We start from the raw sequence: 8,781 nt of genomic DNA, 5'->3' as shown, positions 1-8,781 counted from the left end.
CCACACTCACACCCAGACCTTTCAATCACTTCAGCTGGACTTCAAGTCACTTTACAAACTTCACCTGAATGAACACTTCAACTTCAATTAGATTCAGAATAATCAATAACTTTCCAATAATTCGATTTCCATCAACATCAACTCTTTAAGTCGCTGAACTTAAAAATCTGTTCTGTATTTACTTTTTACATTTTTTAGATAAACTGGTTCGTACTTTTTCTCTCGTTCACTTTTCAGAAAAACTGCAAATCTGGAAACACCTGAATGTCTCATTGGCAACTTAACTTTAAATAAAACATGTCTATAATCTCTACCAGCCAGAGTCAGAGCCTCGTTACAGAAAAGAGAAATCTGTGATTTCAATAACAAATGATGATGAAAGTGATAATTTTGAGAAAAAAACATAAAATTTGAAGAAAAAAGTCGTATTATAATTCATAATACAGATTTAAAAATGAAGTTTTACTTTTACAAGAGTTAGACAAACAGAAAAGTTGTAATTGTATGAGGAAAATCATTTTCAAGAACAGACAGAAGAGAATGTTATTTATTTATTGTAATTATCATTTAATTTCTTGCAAAATAACAACTTTAACTTTAAATATCATGATTTTCCTCATAAAATTCCAACTTTTATTTCTTTCTTTTCTAGTACGACTTATTCCAATAAAATTAATCTTTTCTGCTTAAAATCCAATATTTTCAGGTAAATAATACATATTGGGACTTTGTCTCATGAATTTACAAATTCTCTTCAAATAACATAATGACGTTTGTAAAATTACAAATTTATCTCATAAAGCTCATAATGTGACTTTTTCTCTAAATTAGGACATTAATCTTAAAATATTGACATTTACAACTATATTTTAATAAAATTGTGCTAATGAAAGGAAAAGAAAACTTTATATTATTACGACTTGTTTCTCAAAAAATTAGAACTTTAGTTTTGAAAAATTAAGACTTTTTTCTGATTTATTATGATCTTTTTCTCAAAATGTTAAAATTTGTCCTGAAGATATTTATTTTTCCACTTTGCTTTGATTCTCCATCTTTCGTTACGATACACTGCACTAATCCTCTAATTATTATTTTTGTTGTTTGTCAGGAATATTTTGTAACATGACACCAACCCTCCCGGCCCCGCCCCCTGCCAGACCTCTGCTCCAATCACGTTGTCTGTCTGACGTTCACAGAAATAAGGACTTGTATCGATGTAAACAACCACTTCTGTACAAAAAAAACAAACAAACAACCCCAAGCTTTAGATAGAAAACAACAGAACAATCCAACTGAAGAAATTTAACTGTACAATTCATAAAGTGATAAATTCATCATCATCTCTTTCTCTTCCTGCCACCACTGTACACGTTCTCTCACTTCTGCAAATAAAAAACACCAAATCAAATATTTGTCCTTGAGTTAGCGTCACTCTCTCTCTCAGCTCATACATAAAATAGAGTCTTCGTTAGTATTTGCCTATTTACAGGATGCAATATATACACATATTTATTTTTTCAGTGTTTTCATACAGGCGACACGGCGGACGAGCCGCCGCCGCCTCCCGAAATTATGGATCCCAGCAGAATTACAGGGCTGTGATTGGCCCGAAAAGCCAGACGGTTTGGTCAGTTTAGATTAGGTTTGATGAGGATGGTTTTGTTTGGGTTAAGATTAGAGACAGTTCGGGTTCAGGGCTTCGGTGGGATCCATAATGAAACACCCAACACCCAGGAAGTGGTCCTGAGAGAGCCAGACTAGTGATGATGTCATCTTCACTGGGTTTCACACTTTGTACCCGACCAAACCGCCGCAAACGTCTCCTCGACAGGACCTTTGATATCAAACACAGAGTCCTGAAAACTCACTTTGAGTTCACATTATTCTTCTAACGGCTCAACGACTAAGAGAAACTGGCCTCTCTAGAGCCGCTGGTTTTGGGATTTAAACTAATGGCATTTGAGCTGGAGTTCTTAGGACTTCAAACTGGTGTTAATGGGAGTTCTAGCTGGAGTTCAAACCAAGACCTGGAGATCTTGGAAGGACAAACTTAAACTTGTGAGTTAAGGTTTATGAACTTGTGTTTTCGAGAGGTCAGACTCGAACTGGTGTTGTCTGAAGTTTGAACTTGAACGAATTCATTTTTGTGTTTAGAGTAGTTCTCGAAACTCATGTTCCTGGAAATTCAAACTCGATTTCTTTTATCAGTTTTGAGAACAAGACGGTTTTAAGACTCTGTATTCGATATAAAGTTTTGTCAAAGTGAAGTTTTTATGGTTGTGTCCCGTCCAGAATCAAACAGCTTCAGTTCACACATCATGTTGATTTTTATTCTGCTTCTGTCCTGAGGTTTTATTTCAAATTAAACTGAGGGACGAATGTCGGACTGCTCCTTCACAGCCGACACCATTTCTGTAAAATGACTGAAGCACTTCAAAAAAAGCTTCAAACTCCAGGTGAAAATCTCGGTTTTCACTTTGACTTGTACTCTGGGTGTGGTCAGTACACCGTGACATCACTGGTGGGTGTGGTCACAGGTGAAACAGACTACACTCAATGAAACAATTGTTTTGTTTCCTTTCAATTCTGTTTACACTGCATCTATAAAGCCCCAGTTTTATCGAATTAAAAGCTAGGCTGTGAAATATAATATAAATATTTAAACCACCTTTAATTTTAAGTTGTCAGACCTAGACCAGGACCTGAACCTGGACCTGGACTTGGAACTGGACCTGGACCAGGACCTGAACCTGGACCTGGACCTAGACCAGGACCAGAACCTGGACCTAGACCAGGACCAGAACCTGGACCTGGACCTGCTGAAAGGTGGCCTGTGTGAGAGGTGTTGTTTCTGGACGGGATCAGCCTCACTGAGCTTTTACGAACAGGATGTTATGGTACAGATGCAGAATGATAAAGTCTCACCAGAGCTGAGCACAGAACAGTTTTTCAAACCATTTACACCTTTTCAGATAAATTTTACAAACCTGATCCTGAAGCACTGAAGAGTTTCAGTCCGACTGTGAATATTAATCTGACTCATGTAAATATTATAAATTGTTAAATGAGGGTTCGATATAATGAAGGGGCTCTTTGAAGAAAGGGATTGTTAATGTAATTAATGCTATTAATTTAATTATTTATTTTCTCAAAAAAAAAAAAATCTGACTTTTTCCTCTAAATTTCAACTTAATTTAAATTTTCTCAAACTATTATGGATTTGTCAGCAGGAAGAAATATTCATGAATTTTCATGAAGAGATTCACAGCAGGTTTTTTTTTTTTTTTACACAAAATCTTGTAGTGAAACTCTTCAGTGCTCTGCAAAAAAAAAAGAAGAAACCTCCATCATTTTGTCTTCAGCTGAGCCCTAAAATCTTATTTTCTTTCTTAAGTCTGTAAATGCATAACTACTTATTTTCTAAGTTAAAAGCTGAATTCATAAGAAATAAAACACTAAACTCAACTTTTTCCTTTGTACAGTTTAATTTTCCTGCACACCCGGGACCTGAGAGACACAAACCAAACTCTGGCCCTGGACCTCATCAGATTGTTGCACTGATGGAGGATCATGACTTTTTAAGTTGCCTCGCACCTTCTCATCACTTGTGTTCTTCATGAAGCAGGTCTCTGTCCCAGGTGTGATAAGGAAACTCTTAATTCAACTTCAGATGGAGTTTCTCTTCTTTTATTTTTTTTGATCTGTTGCTCAAAAACTCAAATCAAGTCTCAGTGTGGAAAAACCTGGACTCAGGCCTGGTGGAGATCACAGCATAAAAACAACAACTCTATAAATTTCTATTATTATAGTAAATATGACTGAAGTGAGATCAGCTGTACAAACACAGAATCAATCGATTGCAACACAACTGGACTCAACTGAACTGAACTCTACTGAAAACCGAGAATAAAGAGTAAATAAAACCTCTCTGTGTCTCTGAGCCCTGAGGTTCGGCAAAAGTGCTTCATTGATGCGAGAAGTCGACAAACCAGCTTCACTTCCTGTCGCTCTGTTATTGCCTCGGACCTCCGCCCGCCATAACGTCGAACTGACCAACGGCAGGGCGGCTCTGCGGGGGGCCGATCGGGTCCGTCCTTCGAAGAGGATTGGTTGTTCAGATGTGACGACGGTTCGATCCCCAATCGAGAAAATTAAGTTTTCCTGTCGATGTTTGTGTTTGTCTCTCTGGTCTGATGTCGTCCTGTAAACAGCTGATTGGCTGTCACGTGATTATCAGTTCGATCAGCTCATGATCGCTTTCAGCTGCTGTTGTTTTTGCATGTTTTCACCCATTTTCTCCAACAAAACCTCACGTTTTTACGTCTTCCAGACAAACAGTTTTCATACATTTCAAGACTCAACTTGCACAAACCGACTGAATCATGAATCTACTGAAAACTACGAGAGCACAAGAAAGTGTCAGTGCGGGTTGATGATAAAAAGTGTCCATTAGCTGATGTTTGTTTTCCAACATTAACACATGATTATTTTTTAAATGATTTACCTTCAAGGTTTATGGAGCGATTCACTGACGGACAGTTGCCGCTCAAAGAAACGCTGCAGTTCGTCAATGAAGACGAAACTTCACCAGTAACTTCAACTTCATTTCTCTACAAATGTGATCATGTTTTTGTTTTTCTGGATGTTACGTTTTTATCTGCTCCAACAACTTCTCAGGTTTAGACCAGTGGTTCCCAACCTTTTCTAACTCATGTTCCACTTGAAAATCTCAAAAATGTTGGCGCCTCACATCGAACCTCGTCAGGACAAATATTGTCTCTGAGAACTTTTTATTTTAATGGTGACAATCGAACGTTCAGGAATGAACTGAAAACAGAGGAAGATTCACCATCTGTCTCTTCTTGTGTCTTTCCTTTTAATTCTTCCTGTTGCTAACCAGCTGTACATACAAAGACGTCCGGCTGGCGACAACATAAAAGTTCCTGTAATTATATTATCACAGTGATAAGAATTAATATGAAAAAAACGAAAAAACAACGAGAAGAGTTTTTAAAATGTTTCTTTTTTTGACCAAAATCGCACCATTTCGTAAATGATCGACCGGCTTGCTATACCTTCGCGGCCCACCAGTGGGCCCCCTCCCACAGGTTGGGAACCACTGGTTTAGGGCGAGCTGGCAAATTTTTACAAGGGTGATCCTCTCTCCCAGTTTCAGATACTAAGACCAATTATTAAAGTGAACTTTTTCCTTTTCCTTGAAATATCAAGATTTTTCAAATAAAGCTGCAGCTTTTTATTTACTTACAACTTTTTTAGTAAAATGAAAACTCTTTTTCTTCAACTACTATGGCTGCTTCTTCATAACATTACAGCTTTATTTTGAAATACTAAAACCTGACTTATTTCTCTCAACGTAAGGACTTTTTTTTTAAATATTTTTTTTTATATCTCTCCTGAATATTTTGGGTTCATGAGAAAAGAAGTGATTATGATTTGTCCGGCTGTAGGTTTACAGATTATGCAAGTTGAGTTCTCTAGAAATGAATTCGTTCTCAGCGCTGCGTTCATGATTTGACGTGAAAGGGTGAAAACATACGAAAACAGCAGCGCGGTCCTTTAAAGTGAATACGCTGTGAATTAAAACGCAGTGAGAGACGTTTAATGACAATGTTCATCATCAAAGCCCCGAAACTAAAGAGTTCGTCAATGTCTTCAGACTGAAACGTTCGGTAGAAAACCAGCATCTACACACTCTCGTCCAGCGTCCTGACTGTCCGTGAACGCACCGTGACAAGTGTCCGTAAGTCCGTCACAGATACTGTCAGTGAACACAACATCACTGTTTAGGTTAAATCCTGGAGGAATATGAAGGGTTCAGATAGAAACAAGTTCCTGATTGCTCTGTGTGAAATATGGCAGCTGATAGAAACCACTGATCGGAGGTCAGAGGTCAGAGGTCAGAGGTCGGCCTAACAGCCCTTACCACTGATGTAAACCATGGACACAACCAGAACTGTGAGTTCAGGTACAGATCCATAATGTGGTCCTCTGTAAAAGAGTTCAGTCATTTGATGGAAAAATATACTCATGAAATCCAGATTCGCAGGTTTCTGAGCGCCGGAGACTCGGGTGTAAACTCGTATTCAGACGCCACCGTTTGCGACGTGGTGCAGTCGCTTCCAGCTGCACAGAAACTGGTTTAGTGTCACGATTTGTTTCACTCCTAAATCTCCTGCAGAGATTTTTGTCTTTGAACTCGTCTCTGAGAGAATCGCTCGTCTGTCGGCGACGTCCTCAGGTCGGAACATTTCTCTCCGTCTGTTGTTTGTAGATCTTAACGTGGTGTTTCTGCTCGTCCTTGTACGGCGGGATTTTAATATGTCCAGTTCAGTTCCAGGGTTTCCAGTCAGCCTGTTGGCCGTACGATGTGTTGTTGAGATGTGGACTTATATTTCACTCGTCTCTGCGCAGATTAATAGAGATGCTTAATGCAGAAGAACTGTATTGGTCCAAACATAAGACGACACCTTTTTATCCAACACCTGCTTCTGGAAAAAGACTTTAGGAAGAATTGAAACTCTTCTGTCGGACTGAAACTGTTGGGGAAAGTTTCCCGGAGATATTCGTCCCACATATGTGCAGCTTGTGGATCAGTGTCATCGTCGCTCTCTGATGATGTCAGACTGTCGGATCATCTCATCTTCTCGTCCGTTGGAGCTTCCCGCCACGACGGTCGATGTTTGGTTCTGCTCTGTGAACCCAAAGAATGTGGAGGCCAACCGCCTCTTTCATAGGAATGAACGGGCGGCCATCTTTGATTGTGGTGTCCAGTTGTCTGTGATACAGAGCTGATTTCATGAGCCGTCGGGAACTCCTCCCACACTGAATCTGAAAGACTCTGTAGATGGACTAGAAGAAACCTGAAGGCTTCGAACGACCCATGAGGATCACAACTAATGACTATTTTTATTATTGATTAATCTGCAGATCTCACAGTTTGCTGAAGACCGAGGTAACGTCATCAAACGCTGTGTCTTCTCTGATAGTCATTGTACCATTACGACGTAACACGCAACAGATGTTCACATTTAAGCAGCTGAAACACTGAAGTTTTTACTGACTTTTGACTGAAACTAGAAGTTGATTTTTAAAATAGTTGCCAATTAATTTTCTGTTAATCAACAAATTGATAAATCGATTAATTAATCGATTAGTCGTTGCAGCTCTAAACCGATAATGAAGAATGTTATCTTATCTTTGGACCAATACGGTACTGTTTCAGATGGCTGTATAAATCACAGGGGGCGGGGGCTGTTATGTTTGGGGTTCAAAGGTCAACAGGTGTCACTCAGGTGGTCAGATTGTCTCTAGTCTGATTGGTCAGCCGCCACAGGAGGAGGGACAAGGAGGCGGGAAAGTACAGAACGTGACGAAAACAGAAGAGTCCAGCGTTCTTAAACGTCCGACAGCATCACGAGTATTCGCTTCTTCTTCTTCAGTGACTTCCTGATTCAGCTTTGTCGTGTCTGAGCCCTCGGGGAAATGAACAAGGTCAGAGGTCAGAGGTCGGACTCCGGAGCAGCGATGTGTCTCAGACCTGCTATGGACAAAGGTTCTCAAACACGTTTAAAGCTGCTGAGTAACGTCTTTGCTCTTTCATGGTGGGAGGTTCCTGAACGCGATCTGCTGCTGAAGGTTTAACCACAAACTCGGAGTGAAAAATGTCCGTGTGTTTCCACATGATGAGGTTTTGGTCGAGTCTGACGAACCTCCTCCACATGTGTTTTAGTGTCAGCGCTGTGGACTGGACCTCCTGAAGGAGGGATGAGGGAGGAAGACGAGGAGGAGGAAGGGCTGAGACAGGAGGACAGAGAGAAAATGAAAGGAAGTGAAAAATAAACAGAGCGAGGAGAAGTGTTTCCTTTGTTGTTATTTGTTTTTTTGATGGAGGTAGACGAGGATGAAGAGGAGGTTTTGGATTTCCAGGTCCAGTATGAGACTCATGTTTCCCTCCTCTCTCTTTCTACCTGAACCTCCTTTGCTTCTTCGCTTGGTTGTTTCTGGACACAAACGTCTTCCTCTCCATCCCGTCCCTCTGTCTCTCCCTCCATCCGTCTCTTTATGTGTCTTTGGGCTCCAGTTTGCAGGACATGTCGAACAGCAGGTTCTGGTTGTCGATCACCTGTAACTGGCGGACGTAGGCCTTCGTCTGCAGGTGGGAGGGGGACGTCTCCGTATCCATGGCTACCGGATAAAAAGAAGAAAATGAACATTGATGTTAGAGATATTAAATCCATTTTTCTAGCTACTAATCAGAGCAACAGAGGTGCAGTGTCACAGAGTCGCCAGCAGATGGAGACAAAGATCAACAGTCGACTACAATGACAGAGTCTCAACGTTCAGATGAAGCAGAGCAACAGAGACTGAAGTGGAAAACTTAAAACCTCAAGAACTCAACTGTTTCCATAGAAACAGGAAACCTGTAAAACGTGTGGAGAGTGAGGTCAAAGGTCACGCAGCAGCAGCAGCAGCAGCAACGTGTCGACACACGAACAGGTAAAACCATTACATAATGTGATGATGTTCAAATGTTCGCCCTGAGGCCTCAACTGTACTGAGAGCAGGGAGGGTGTGTGTGTGTGTGTGTGTGTGTGTGTGTGTGTGTGTGTGTGTGTGTGTGTGTGTGTGTGTGCCTCTGTGTGTCTGTGTGTGTGTGTCTGTGTGTGTCTGTGTGTGTGTGTGTGTCTGTGTCTGTGTGTGTGTGTCTGTGTGTGTGTGTCTGTGTGTGTGTGTGTGTCTGTGTGTGTGTGTCTGTGTGTG

The 8,781-nt window shown here is 40.5% G+C and overlaps 1 long non-coding RNA gene across 1 annotated transcript in view; it reads right to left on the bottom strand.

The window, feature by feature from the left end:
- Window positions 1-154: 154 nt before the first annotated feature.
- LOC111649500 (uncharacterized) overlaps window positions 155-8,781 on the bottom strand; it is a 9,528-nt gene continuing 901 nt past the window's right edge. Inside the window, exon 3 of the long non-coding RNA XR_002760301.2 lies at window positions 155-8,205. This is a non-coding gene — a long non-coding RNA (uncharacterized LOC111649500). The remainder of the gene's footprint in view (window positions 8,206-8,781) is intronic.

Source organism: Seriola lalandi, unplaced genomic scaffold, assembly GCF_002814215.2.
Source record: "Seriola lalandi dorsalis isolate HSWRI2012SDOR001 ecotype SW California unplaced genomic scaffold, Sedor1 jcf7180002051107, whole genome shotgun sequence".
Lineage (NCBI taxonomy): Eukaryota > Metazoa > Chordata > Actinopteri > Carangiformes > Carangidae > Seriola > Seriola lalandi.
The sequence above is the reverse complement of the archived record's forward strand: the minus strand, read 5'-3'. Positions and strand labels throughout refer to the sequence as shown.